At 35.6% G+C, this 14,612-nt stretch overlaps 1 protein-coding gene across 3 annotated transcripts in view; it reads left to right on the top strand.

The window, feature by feature from the left end:
• ERC2 (ELKS/RAB6-interacting/CAST family member 2) overlaps positions 1-14,612 on the top strand; it is a 437,668-nt gene that overhangs the window by 121,352 nt on the left and 301,704 nt on the right. The window lies entirely within an intron of this gene.

Below are 14,612 nucleotides of genomic sequence, written 5' to 3'. Positions count from 1 at the left end.
AGCTCCTTGCTGTGGTAGAGCCTTAAAATGAGTGTGAGAGCATTTTAATACAAGTGATGAGAACCTCCTGGACATGATTGACTTAAATTAGCTTGATTGCTTTTTATGAATTGCAGCTGCACTACTTAGCATAAAAATGCAAAACATCCAAAAATCATTTGCCTTGCAGCGTAGTAGATGGATGGTTTTAGTTAGTCCTTAAGATGTTTCAAATGTTTATTCTACACAGATTCACAGAGAATGGATGCAGAACATATCTAGTTACAGAGAATTAGTACAGATATTGTAAACTTTGAGAAAATTAATTAAGGAAAATATGCTTCTTTATGAATTACATATTTAGGATTTTAGTATTTTTGCTTTTAACTTTATTAGTAAGTTAAACAGTTCAAAGATATTTGTTATAGTGGCATAATTAGGCATCTGCTAATAAAAGCTAAAAGACAGACTAGAATTTTTTGTGTGATGTACAATTGTCTCACCCAACAGTGATGTGGTTGAAAGAAAAATTCTGAAGTTATGTAAAAATAAATGTCTTTAAGGGGAGAAAATTTTAGACCTGTCTTGTAGATTGCAACTCAGTTTCGAAATGTTAACCACAGAATGGTAGTTATCTATCATTTAAAGGTTGTGTTCTTTATATTGAGATTTGAGTTCTGATAGCCATTTGTCACTCCTGCTTCTTTCCTTCTGACTGTACTGACAGGATTCTGTCTTTGTTTTAAAGTATTCTATTTGTCAGTGGCATAGTGATTTGTATAACATGTGATCTCCAGACTAATTGAGTGCTCCTTTGTCTTCCCTGGCTGTTTAATGTTATCTTGTTCGCAGGAAAAAGTTCATATATATATTTATATAAATATAACTTCCATCCTTTTCTGTTACTGTTTATAATTAGTAATTGTACTGAAGAAGAACATTTTTTAGTTAAGCCAAGTAATAATTTATATTAAAAAATAAGATTACAGAAGTCCATCCATTTGGACACTTTTAAGTATTCTTGATCATGTCTATATACAACATCCAGTAAAGAAAATTTTCCTTTTCTTTAGCTTTTCTGTTAGGTCTTGCTGTCTAGTGCAGTGGTGACTGAGGGTAGAGGGTTATATTTCTTCCTGCATCAATAATGGAAGAGTTTAGAAAGTTTCAGTTACAGAGGCACTTAACTGCATCTGTGCTAGCTAATTTGCAGGCTGCAGAGTTTTTACTAATGGTATAATATGTGCAGGAAGGAGAAAGGCTGACTTTCCCATGATGTATTTAGTTTTCAGCTATAATGAGCTAATACACCTATGCATCGACAGATGTGCTTTTCTAATGCAATCTTAAATTGGATTTATGTTCAATAAATTTGTAAGTGGTTGGTTTTATTCTCTAACTTCTAGCTCTATACTTTCTTACTAAAGGAGTACTGGGAAATTAAATCCTCTGAAGCATTGTGTTGTTTAATTGAACTGTGTGAAATGTTTGTCACTATGTGGGATTATTAAGTGAAAGCCACTAGGTATTATGACAGCGATGGTGGGAAATATTAGCAGTTCTTTAAGTATCCTCTTCTGAGGTTGGAAAAGTCATGGTTACTTTTTTTTTTGTTTTATTTTTTGCTTCTTCTTAGGATAGTGTTATGTTACTCATAAGTAAGCACTGGTAAATATAATTAAATTAGCATAGGGCAGAGTCCTGTGTAGTTAATTTATGCTTGACTTTACATTAAGATTCATTCTTTATCTGGAATTTTCCTGTTGAAATGTATCTTTTTTCCCAGTCTTTTGAAGGGAAAAGGGAGCAGGGTTCCACCCATGTACAGAATAATCTGTCTGGAAAAAAAATTTCAAAATGCTTGCCAGACAAAGGAAAACAGATGAGGAATTATACTTCTTTGATTTATTTATTTATTTTTGGAATTTTCTCAAAAGACAGACTTATAAGGCTCCAAGTCATTGTCAACTGTCAGAAACTGGAAAGTGAATGTTCATATTAATACGTAGTTTCCATGGTTAGTAGATCTTCTCTCACGTAGTTCCTACTTCAGAGTTAAATTTTGTATACTCTGTTTTTAGTGGTAATGCTTCTTTACACATATTTACATGAATATACATACATAGAATAAAATGAATATTAAGTCAAATTATGCAATAATTTTTTATAAACTCTCTTGCAGAGATTTATATGACTTTCTCCGACATATTAGCAAAATCTTCTCCACAGTCCCATATATCTTCTTATTTAAGAGTAACCTCAGTTCAAAGGATTAAAATCCTGTTGTATTCAAAAAGCAGGAATTCTGGTGATGTTCTGTTTGGAACAAAATAGTAACTCTAAGTTTGCAGCTGCATGGTAAGCAGAAGCTTTAAAATTGGATTATAAGACTTAAATTTCCAGATTAGATAGCAGGCTTAAAAAAAATAGTGAAAATGTTATCCTGAATATCTCCCTTTGAATTTGCTGTAAAGAGAATTAGACTAGATTCAGTATTTTTCTTTGATACAAGTGCTTGTCTTGTAGACAAAGAAAACATATTATGTCTAATCTAGCTGTATTAGTAAGGCATTTGATGCCGTATGATGCTGGAAATTACTGAAGTTAGAGAAAATTGAGGTTTATCCAAGAATGGCTTGGTGAAATGTTAGCTACTGGGTAAACAGTTTAGATAGTGTGGTAGGAGAAAATTACTGTGGAAGTATTCTTTGGAAGCCTGTCAAGACCTAATGTTGCAGTGAGGCTTACTTAATATTTTTGCTACATAACTCACTAAACTTTGGAAGCACACTCACAATATCTCAAAATGGAGATCTCAGAGATGCATCATGCTGGAACCAGTAGTAATGTTAAGGAGATTAAGATGATCTTGAATTCTGTAGTGATATAAATAGATGAAATGTGCAAAGTTTAAGGTTTATGCCCTTTAGGATTGAAAGCTAAAACTTCTGTAATGTAAATATCGAGGTAAAGGTAGTAACAGCTTTGTTGGATATCCTGAGGAGGTTGGATGTCCTGGTGACCATCATTTTAATTACAATTAACTGATAATGCTACAAAGGGTCTTCAAAATTGTCCTGTAAAGCATTTTGCATGGCTGTTTTAATACCTGACAGAGTTATAAATTCTCAGGTATTTCATTTGAAACAGTTTTTGCTGGATTCCCTAGAGTACTGAGATATCAGGAACAAATAGTTTGCTTTGTCATTGTTTTACTGTTGCTAAATCACTGTCCCTCCTCAATGTTTTGTTTTGTGTCTTGATTTTTATGTACAGTAGTAGTTAAGTTTTGGCCAGGTACTTTTTCCTTAGAGCAAATAGTATGTTGAACCAAAATCTGTGATACCTCTGCAGGATGTAGAGGGCCATGTTTTACAAGACTGGGATTATTGCTCTATGACAGTCTGGTTGTATTTGGTATATATTAGCCATAGTTTTGTTTCATATTGTATTATAATTATATTGTATTATAAGATGAGAGGGTCCTTGAAGAGAGATGGGAAAGGAGGGAAGATTTCTGTCAAGCTATTTCACTGTAGTTCACTGCTGTTTAATGATTTTTCCATTCAAGTTCCAATGCAGCACAGGATCAAGCATGGCTTTGTGGTTCATGAAGTCACTCTGTTTGAAATCTAATAACATTTGCATGTTAGCCAGTATCATCTTAGACATTTTGGAGAAGGAAAGAATGTGATGGTATCCAGGAATTTATGGTTAAGGGCTCTTGAGTTTCTTGTACTGGAAGAATCAGAGTTGGCTTTTATTCTCATTGAAAATTGATGTTTGGTTGAGGATTATCTTTTCTGCATTTATTTACTGAATCAGGTTTTCCAGTTGAGGATCATCTTTTTTCATTTGTTTATTTAGTTAAAGTACCTTGGCTGCCACCGTTGGCTCTTGTAGGTATCAGGTCATTCTCTGAAATTAGTTTCAATGTTATTTCATTGCTGATTTGTTTTGTGAAAATACCCCTTACATATCTGACAGTATAAGATCAGTTTTGTGATAGTTTGTTTTCATATCTAACTTCACATAGTTTGTTAAGAAAGCAGCATATATCAGTTTTCCTGTTATTCTGTCATGAGAAACAGTTTGTCTCCCAGGTGGAATATGATTGTAGTAAATCTGCAGCTTCCAGCTCAGTTTTAAATGCAAGATTATATCACGAAATGCTTGCAGATCTAGCAGACTGCAATTAGTATAAACATTTCACAAATTTACCTCTATTGGTATGTTAGGAAGCCCACAACTTAAGTTTACTCATTTGAATTCATTCCAGTATATCTTTTTTCTTTTAATTTTCCATGTAACCTGTACTACAGACACTGTATTTATACAAAGGATGTTGCTTTTATGTCCCTAATTCCAGTCTTGTGCATTTCTTTGTAGTGTTGTTTAGTCATCAGTGTCAGTCAGCTTTTTTCAGGCATTCAGAGTATGAGATGGTGTATCTCATTTGATGACTTCAGTGATTTAGAATATAATTCCTTCTTCAATTCTTCCTAAAATGCCTCAAGAATGTTACTTTTAAGATGACATAGAAAAGGAGTAACTAATTTGGAAACAATAGTTACCAAACTAATTAATTTGGTTACAATAGACAATAGTCTTTTCTTGAGATACCCTGTTAGCTTCTCTTGGCCTCTCTGTGTAGTAGTAGTAGTAGTCTCTCTATGTCTGCATTTTACTATTTGGGTCAGGCACTGATGGGAAAAGTTTGGAGAACTGCCACACCTGATTTCCTATGAGATCAGACCAGCAAGTTCCTGTAGCAGACACTTTTTTGATGAAACTGTCCAAAACCACTGCTAGTGTTGAGCTGTACTGGAATGGATTTTCCAATTTTTGAAGTTGACTTTTTGCTAAAATCAAGCAATGCTGATGCACAGGAGTGTTAAATATTGCTTTGAGTTTTGTACAGTCAGAATCCTTCATTTTGAATAATACCTTGCTATGATGGCCATGGCATTTTTCTGTTCTATCAGGTTATAAAAGAATGTTGGTTCCTTTGTTGTTCTTTATTGCCAGAATAGAGCTGTATTTCTTAAATGAGCTACTAAGTGAGATCCTGTTCTCTTTTTGATTATCTTTTGTATAGAGTAGTCAACACTGTCATTCACCTGAGTAGCAGTAACTTGTACAGACAACATATTGAGGTGATGCTGGAAGTTTTTAATTTGTTCACTCAAGTCCTAAAATCTTTTAGCCATTATTATGGTTTTCTTTTTCACCTAGTATTAAAAAATTTTTCTTTGCTATCCTTTGAATCTTTTTTTTTCTTTTTCTACCTTGTGGTCTTTAGTCTTAGAATTTCTTCTGAAGTTCACATGCCAAGCTTTATTTACTCCACAAAAAGAATCTCAATTCTTGATCCTCCTTCAGTGAAAGAATTAGACTTTGAAAGTTGCACGTAGTAAGCACTTATTCTTTCCCTGGGTGTGGTGTGTTAATTCTGTAACTGAAAAACAAAGATTTTACCACACTGCTAACGGGATTCATCATTATTAATTGAGTTTGAAATATTTGTTTAGATTATTTTTAGTGCAGAGGACTTGTTATGGAAGCACAATTCTATTGGGATTTCATAGTTAGAATAAATCAGTGATAGTATCAGCATCTGATGCCATTCAACTCACCTACTTAGTTCAAAAAGAAATCTCATTAAAAAAGTAGCCCTTACAAACGCCACAGTAGATAACATTTTTTATTCTTGATTGATTTGGAACACATACTTTTGAAGTTGGCCCCTAACTCAAATCAACCCACCACTTGCAGAAAGCATAAGAATTTTTCTGTAGATAGAATTCATTTTGCCTTTGCTTGAAACAAGATGTCTGAGAATGGTATGTGAACTTTGCTATTTAAGTAACTGTTTATTGCTACAATCCTCAGTAGCTTAGAATGCACGTGCTGTCATTTTAAAAATCTTGTCAATATCTTGTGGACTCTTTTACCAAGGATCTACCTTACTGCATAACAAATTAGTCTTTTTTTGAGTCCAATTAGGGAACTTTCTATCCCTCCCCCTTCCTTTTTCTTTTAATTAGTTTTAATATCATTCATTAATTATTACATCTGTCAAATGGTTTTGAAGATATGCTTCTGTACTGAGTAAGGAACTTTAAGATTTCATAACTTCTAGTTTTATTTCTAGAAAGATGTAATCAAATTGTCTAATCTGTCTCAGTTTTTGTTTTAGAAGACCTGACTTCTGAATTCCAGAAATTTGTGTCCTTGGTCTCACTGAACAAAGAATGTAAGATAGGATTTCATTTTTGCAGTTGATTTGTAACTTTTCTGCTAGCACATGTATCTTCTTATTTTTAATGTCTAGGACAGAGCTCAGCCAGCTAGGGTTTGTAATGATTTTATCCTTTTATCTTTTTAAAGCCTCGTTGTGGGAGGGTTTGGCTGGGTACTACCAGCTTTAGAAGATATTTGTAAATATGAAGAATATGCTAGACATTGACAAACTGTGTCTTCAGTGAAGTTTTTAACTTTTTTTATGGGCAAGTAACAGAAAAAACAAAATGGGCCTACTAATTTATATGTCAACTCTTCAGAGTATACTAGTAAAATGCCAAATATTCCACATCATCTTTTCATCCATCTAGTGTAGTAACACACTGTACTCTGTTAAGATTTGAGGAAGGTGTTTTCTTGCCTCCTATTTGCAATTATTTCTTATAGCTGTTCTCTTGTTGGAAACAAACTCTACTCTGCTTCTCACAAACTGAAGTTTTGATAATCTCTTAGCTAATCTCACATATCACAGTATCCAAAATTTCACACTGATGTCTTATACATCTTTGAGATGTATCAAATCTGTATGTATGAACTAGATGATGGATGCATGCCTTATTGTACGTCATCTGTGCAGCAAAGTAATGTGTGTGGGGTTCACTGTAGCAATGTTTGTGCAGCAAACCCAGCATGATATTCTGCCTTGCACATGTGATCTGTACATAAACAGCAATAGATTTTTATTAGACTTGCACATGGATCTGACTCATATTGCAGGGGCCCTAGCTATGAGAGGTTCACTCTTCTTTCCTGGGCTCAGTTCCCTATGCACCACTGCAGGTCCCAGTCCTAAGGAAAGTGCAGAGCTTCAGATTGGACTGGCAGGCTTGCAAGTGGCATTCTGCTCCTTGCTGTGTATCATCCCTGCATCTAGACATACCAGCAGATTTACGTAGAAATACAGACTAACTGAGATGGTGTTTCTTCACTTGAAATATCTGAGGCCGCTTATAAAAAATCAGACATTTTTTAATCGAAGAGATTACAGGCAGTTAGAAACAGATACAGTCTTGAAACAAATGCAGCAGTTTCCAGAGAAAAGCCTATGACCTGGGCTCTGAGAGAATATGGGCGGGAGAGATACAAAAGCCAAAATGGCATACTTCTTGAAGAAAACACTGTTAAATTTAAAGTAAACAATGTATGTTCAGCTTATTATTTTAACCTTCTTCTCTGTTTTCTGTGTTCTTATGAATAAATGAAAAATATTGTCCAAGCTGTTTTATGTCACTGTATTTATGAGCTGGCCATATATTCTGGAAGATAAGCCTGTAGACAAGCCTGTAGCCAGCTGGACTTACCGATGAAGGAATATAAGACAAACAGGTGGGTGACATAAGCAGGTGTTCCAGTCGCAGAGCAAGGTGAATCATAAGTATCTCCTCTGAGATATGTGAAAATGGGAGAGGGAGTGAGGTCAAATGTACAACTCTCATCCTTGCAAGCTAACATGGACTCTAGTTCGACTGAAGAGCTTTAACTGTTGGCAGCTTCTTTGTTTGAATGTCCTGAGATATAAACTTCAATGTGCTTTTTAAAAATCACTCTTATTGCTATGTCAGCTATTTGCAATAATTGACTTTTACTATAAGAAAAAATTAAACTGAGAAAAGCAATTGATATAAAAATTTGATTTTATCATATATGAAATGAAGAAATATTTACTGTTGTTTTTAATATTATCATGGAATTCAGTACATTTTTTTCATGAAGCAGTCAGAGTGCATTGGCTTGACTTTAAAAAAAAAAAGCCTATTATGGCCTTTTAGTTCACTTTCTATTAATCTCTTAAAGTATAATAAAATTTGGATGTTATTGGAGACAAATTTCAAAAGTTAAAAACTACTTGGATTGATAGTTTTGTAAATTGGTTTTAAGTATTTTGAATTTATAACTATCATAATGTTGCTAAATAACATTGACTCTGGAATGTCTGACTTCCTTTCACGGTAATTCAAAAATATTATGACAGCTATAGTTTTATAGCGAGCATAAAATCAGTGAGGTAAGTTCAATGAGGTAAGGTTAGTGTTGGAAGTTTTATTAACAAAAACTTTAAGTATTAGCACATGAGTTACAATTCCCATGTGTTTTTCAAAATTTGCTGGAACTGAACTGAATATTAAATTCCAAACTTTGGACTACTTGCTTTAAGCCTAATTTTTGTGGCAAGGATAGGTGAAGATTTACTTGAAGAAAATAGCTATTAAGCAGTTGACTGAAAAGCCACACAATCAGAATTCCTTGTGGCATACGGTACTCCACAAGGATGGGTTTCAAAGTGCCAGAGGGAACCATTCTTATCTTGTCTGCTCTTCGTTGCAGCTAAGACCTTTTCTGGTTTGTCTGATATTGATTTGTATTACTATTTTACTCTTTTAAAGGAGGACATAATCTGGACTAGAGGATAAAAAGAGAGTTTAAAACAAAAACAAAAACAACCAACAATCAAAAACCAGTGATTAATTAGTAGAGATTGTGACAGACAGCTGTTGGGAGGGAGGCCAGGATTTTTTGGACCACCTGGATGCCATCTTCTGAGGAGTAGGTAAAGGAGGATAAGTGATGGATGCATCATGCCAGCAAGTAATTGCCCCATACTTGCTTGTAGGAATTGAAAGAGCTTATGACACCATGGGGACAGTGGTATGAGATGCTATGAGTTTGCTATGATGAGCATACGTATCCTCATCTTGTGTTATAAATCACTCCATAAAGTTGCTCACTGTGTCCTGAACGGCTTGAACGTGCTCAGCTGCTTTGTGTCCCTTTCCATTTGTCAGCTCTTAGATACTAAAGCAGTGAAAAGAAGACAGTCAAACAGGTTCTTTAAAGAATGCAAAGCCTTTTAATTATCAGCTCTACAATAACAGAATTTGCTGAGTTAAAATAAAAAGTAGAGCAACCACTGTGCCTAGAACAATAGGGATGAGAAAGTGGTTGAAATGTTATGGTTTTGGTTGGGATAGAGTTAATTTTCTTCATGGAAGCTCATACAATGCAGCGTTGTAGATTTTTGATGAAAACAGTGGTGATAACAGAGCAGTGTTTTAGTTGTTGAAGAAAAGGGCTTACACAGAGCAAGGACTTTTCTCAACAAACTTCTGCCAGTGAGCAATGTAGGTGTGCACAAGAAGCTTTGGGGAGCACAGCGAGGACAGCTGGCCCAGGCCGACCAAAGGGACATTACACTCATAGCATCATACTCAGATATTAGAGGAAGAAGGGTAGGATGGTTGGTGTGATAGCATTTATCTTCCCAAGAAACTGCTACGTGTGATGAACCCTGCTTTCCTGGAAGTGCCTAAACTTCTGCCTGCTGATGGGAAGCAGAGAATGAACTCCTTGTTTTGCTTTGCCTGCATGCACAGCTTTTGCTTTACCTAGTATGGTATCTTTATCTCAACCCGTGGGTTCTGACACTTTTACCTTCCTGATTCCGTCCCCCATCTCACCTGGAGAGTGCTGCATGGTGCTGAGCTGCCTGCTGGGCTAAGCTGCAACATGAAATAATGCTTAAAAGTGTGGTTTTCCTCTAATAAGGAAAAAAGCTAGTTAACTCTGAACTTCAATTTGGAAAAAGAAAGTGGTAAGCATATTAACCATACAAAATTCAGATGTCTGTAGTGTCAAGATACCAGTACATTATATTTCCTTGTGTAAATAGAAATACAAGTACTAAGGTCTTTAATAGTTGTTTTTCTGATTAACTGAAGTTATCCCTTTAAAAAGAACTGCATAATATGCTAGGATAGTACACAATCATGTCAGCAACTCCATAGAACCTGAAGTGGTCATCACAAAGGGAGAAAATAATACTACAAAAGGACAAAGAATCATAGAATGGCCTGGGTTAAAAAGGACCACAGTGATCATCTAGTTTCAACCCCCCTGCTCTGTGCAGGGTCGCTAACCACCAGACCAGGCTGCCCAGAGCCACATTCAGCCTGTCTTTGAATGCTTCCAGGAATGGGGCATCCAAAACCTCCTTGGGTAAACTGTTCCAGTGGAAAAAGAAGAGCTCTGGGAGATAGAAAAGCAAATATAGTGTGTGCTGGAACAGAAATGGGATTAGGAGGGAGAGAGACAATGCACTGCAGTTTGCTTTTTCTATTACCCCAGGTGTGGTACTGCAGTGTACTGGTGCTTAACTAGTAGCTTCAGATTTACTTTAATTAAAAAAGTAATACAACCAAACTTTGGCTTTAAATATATTCATTTATTCTGGTATAATAAATAATTCTAACAGTGAAACACAGTAGTGCTTCTTCACATTTTACTTCCTCATGGAACTCCATAACACTAAAACCACTTTCATAAATGATGTATATATGGCATTTAAGTCACACAGTTAACAGAAGGAACTTCAAGAAATAGACGTCACTACTGGAACTGGTCATGAGTGGCGGGTGATGACACGAAGATTTATGAAGTTTGACTTCGAATTTGGCAATTTTTAGCACTTACGTGGACTTTTCTTAGCATAGCCCAGTTTTGAAGTTTTTGTATATTTCTAGAGCAAGTGACAGAGTTTATTGTATTAAATAGTTTAAATAAGTAGTTGATGAGCAAAAATAAGTTAGACAAAATTAAAAAGCAATTTACTTGGACAGAAGTCTTTGAAATACTTTATGTGCTAGCTATCAGATCTGCTTTTGCTTTATTTTTCTGGAAAATGATGGTATTCTTCAGATTGCCAAGTTTTACTAGCAAATGTACTGCCAAATCTTGGGGAAAAATAAGTCAAGAACTCTTAAAATTACATAGTGTTGAGTGAAAAGCCAAAGAGAAGGTTTTTGTATACCAGAAATCCTTATTCTTTCAAATATAAAAATATATATCTGACGCTGTGGAGTGACCTGTATTTAATTTCCTTTCAGGTTGTTTAAAATGCTACAGACATAAAAGAAGGAGTAACAAAAGTGGCAGACATTTCTCCTAGTGTACGGGCATGCTCTATTTAAAATATTCATTGCTTTATTATTTTGGGTAGAAGTGATTTCACTGTACCATTTTCAGGGAAAATATTTCTAATACTGGCATATTCATCTTAGCTTTAAACGAAGTAGTATATTTTGTATTTTGCTTCTTGTCTTCCACAAGATGAGGAGTTGACTTAACAACTCTTTGGTTTTACACCATCTGGAGGTCTGTAATTGACATATGTAATGATGTCATACATGCTTAGCACCGAACAGATAGTATATAGTGAAAGGTTGCGTGCAGTTCAGTCTGAGATAGTTTTATTTTGTGTCATGAGAAATGTAAAAGTCTTGGTTTGTGTTTACTGGAGACAGAAGGAAGAATTTAAGGAAGGAAAGAATGACTGACATAACCACTGTTCTTGTAAATCTTAACATTGCATTCCTGTGTATAGAAAATAAATCTGTACACCTAAGACCACACACAGGATGAGCTGTCTATTCACTGTTCCAGGCTGGCACTGGCTCAGCCTTCTGCCTCCTTGAAAACTGGCACAAAGCTCTGATTTTAGAATGGCTCATTACTGTATGTTGTTAGTTTGGGAGATGATAAACCTGTTCTGTCAAAATATCTAAGCCTTCGTTGTGTAGGTGGTCTTTTTGAGTTAGAGTTCTGTTGTAACAGTTTCAAGATATCTGACCACTGTTTTTTTTTGCGGATGTAAGAAAGTATAGATACAGTTAGGAGACTTTTTTCTTCCCAACGTTAGTGTCAGGGCACAATCTAATTTGACTCCCTCAAAAAATATTTTCTGAGAAAGCAGGCTGGAGATTGTACTTGCAAGGAGAAAAGGATGACACAGATTAAAAGGCATGCTGTGAGCTGAATAGTCTCCTTTTCTAATCCTACAGGTCTTAATTTCAGCTCTTGCATGGGCTTGGCTTTGATATGTATGATAGTTTTGCCCAGGAGAGGTTAAATTTTGCTCTACAGAGGAGGAAAGAAGGAACATCAAATAAAATACAGTCTTTAAAAAAAAAAAAAAAAAGGCACTAGGAAAATGTATGATTTGCAAAAGGTTAATTTGAATCACTGTGATCTGGATTGAAACCTGGGAAATGCTTTGTCAACAACCCGGGTCAGTAGCTTCATATCAGAGAAAGATTTCTGTTTCACCAGAAGGGTGGAAATCCTTTAGGAAGGAATTTTCTCCTAATTCTTTGGAACTCAAACTCCAGCTGGAACGGATCAATCAGTGGCTGACCTATGTTTCGTTTGGAAAGGGCTGTAGCAGATGACAGTGCATTTGCTGTGGCACAGATGTGACATCATGGGGTGTTATGGAAGTGTCAGAGTCCCTGAGTAAGAGTGTGTGGTGTAAGACCATGTTTTGTCTCTGTGGGTCAGAATGAGGAAAGTCTCTATCTGGAATGGAGCATCTTCTTTCCTTCCTCAAGGCTGAATGTTTATATGTTTGCTAGAGAATAGAATTAACAGCCTTGTTATAAACTGGTGAAAGAAAATTTTCTTGGAAATTTGGGACAAACACATTTGTGAAGAGTGAGAACCATCTGCAGAGCCTTTAGGACAGGGGAATGGCTTTTGAATTAGAAAGTGCTGCTCAGCCAAGTCTGGGTGTAAGCTACTGTTATCCCAGTCCCCAGGGAGCAGTATCAGTGCTTTGTTTACCTGTGGTTCTAATCACTTCCAACTCCCTTTAAAGTCAAGTACAAAGCCTCTACTTTAGTGGCATTTGGCAAACGAGACTTGCAATGCCTGAATGAAGAAAACCCCTTCTAGAACTCCTGCTGCAGGTTATGATGAGCTTCTCAGCTGCAGCTTAAAGGCACAGCAGAGATTTTTGTGATTTGACATAAGGGATTGCTTAACGACATGCACCAAATAAGTGATTAAGTATAAAAATGAATAAATGTGGTAATGAGTTTCAGATGAGGTCTTCCGTGTTTATTAAAAGAAGTCTGAAAGTTAGCTGCTACTACTCTTTCTTTAAAGTTAAAAAGTCACATTTGAATCTAATATTGCCCACTGCTTACAAACTGCAAGACACTACTACTACAATACTGTAAAAAATGTTAAAAATATACTAAATCCAGAAGAACATAAATCTTTCTGTTCCAGTGTATAGAGAAGCAATGAGCCATTTTAAGAGCAGGAAGAACATGCATTTTGAGATCCAATAGATCATCTAAATTAGTCCCAAGCCAAGTTTTAAAATGGCATTGCAAAGACTTCTGGTCACAATAACTTTAGAATTACAAAACTAAGAATATAAATAAAAATAAATCAGACTTGTGTTGATTATTTTGTACTTTAATAACATTCTGATTAAGTAGAAAAAAATGATGCTTAGTGTATACGACCCTTACTGACTATTCCAACTGTACAGCCTGAAAATGCAAAACTAACATTCAAGTTCTTTCAGTTATTTCCATCTAAACTTTTGCTATGAATAAACTTTGTGAATTTGTAGGTAATGTAAACTTTAAACCCCAATTCTTTATTTTCTGACATCTCTGTGTTTGAAATTTGGATTAGTGAATCTAAAATTTCGCACTCGCCTGACTTCCTGCAGCTCCCTACTAGATGGAGAATTATTCTAGACTGCCACATCGTATATTTTCAGTTCAAACTTTGTCTTCTCAATGGTGTGCTTAGCAGCCAAAACAAGCCTGTATGGATCCACTTAATGTGAACACCTCCTCATTTCAGAGTTGTAGGGGAAAACGGTATCAGAAAAATGGCCTCTTTACAAGAAGACCTGTCTTAGCAGTAACGAATGATTACAGTGTTTTTATCTGAATTATCTACTTTGCATGAAATGATAACGCTGTGCTAAAAACTTGTAAACCTTGCAAATGTACTCCATTCCCATGTTGCCTCTCTGTGCAGCGTAGTGGCTTTGTCACTCTAGATGGAGCAGAAGTGCAAATGTAGAAGCAAGTCTGTAATAGTATTTTTAGCATCTACTCTTCTGGTCTGGAAGCTTCAGTGTGTTAACTAGCCTTCTGGAAAACTAAAATACTTCACTAAGAATACGCTCTCTGATTCTGGTAATGCTGACGAGTTTGGGAGTTAGAGGCTGCGTAAGGAATGCAAAGTGGAATCCAGAGCACTTAACACTATGAAGGCCTTTTATTAAGTTACTTACTTCTGTTTAGGAAAATCTTTGAAAATACCCCTTGTTTTATCTGACAGGGAATTGTGCTTACTATAGAAAAGTACAGGAAGATCCATTTGTTAAGAGACTTACAAGATGTATGTTGGAGAAAAGCTAAGAGCTGTATGATTTCCCTGTTTGCTATGTTGAATAGTTCTGCTTCTAGATTACTGATCTATGCCCAATTTTGGATAGTGGCTGTAATATCAAGTTGCCCACTTCATGGCTT

Source organism: Meleagris gallopavo, chromosome 14, assembly GCF_000146605.3.
Source record: "Meleagris gallopavo isolate NT-WF06-2002-E0010 breed Aviagen turkey brand Nicholas breeding stock chromosome 14, Turkey_5.1, whole genome shotgun sequence".
In the NCBI taxonomy this organism is placed as follows: Eukaryota; Metazoa; Chordata; class Aves; order Galliformes; family Phasianidae; genus Meleagris; species Meleagris gallopavo.
This window is presented reverse-complemented; position numbering and strand designations above follow the sequence as displayed.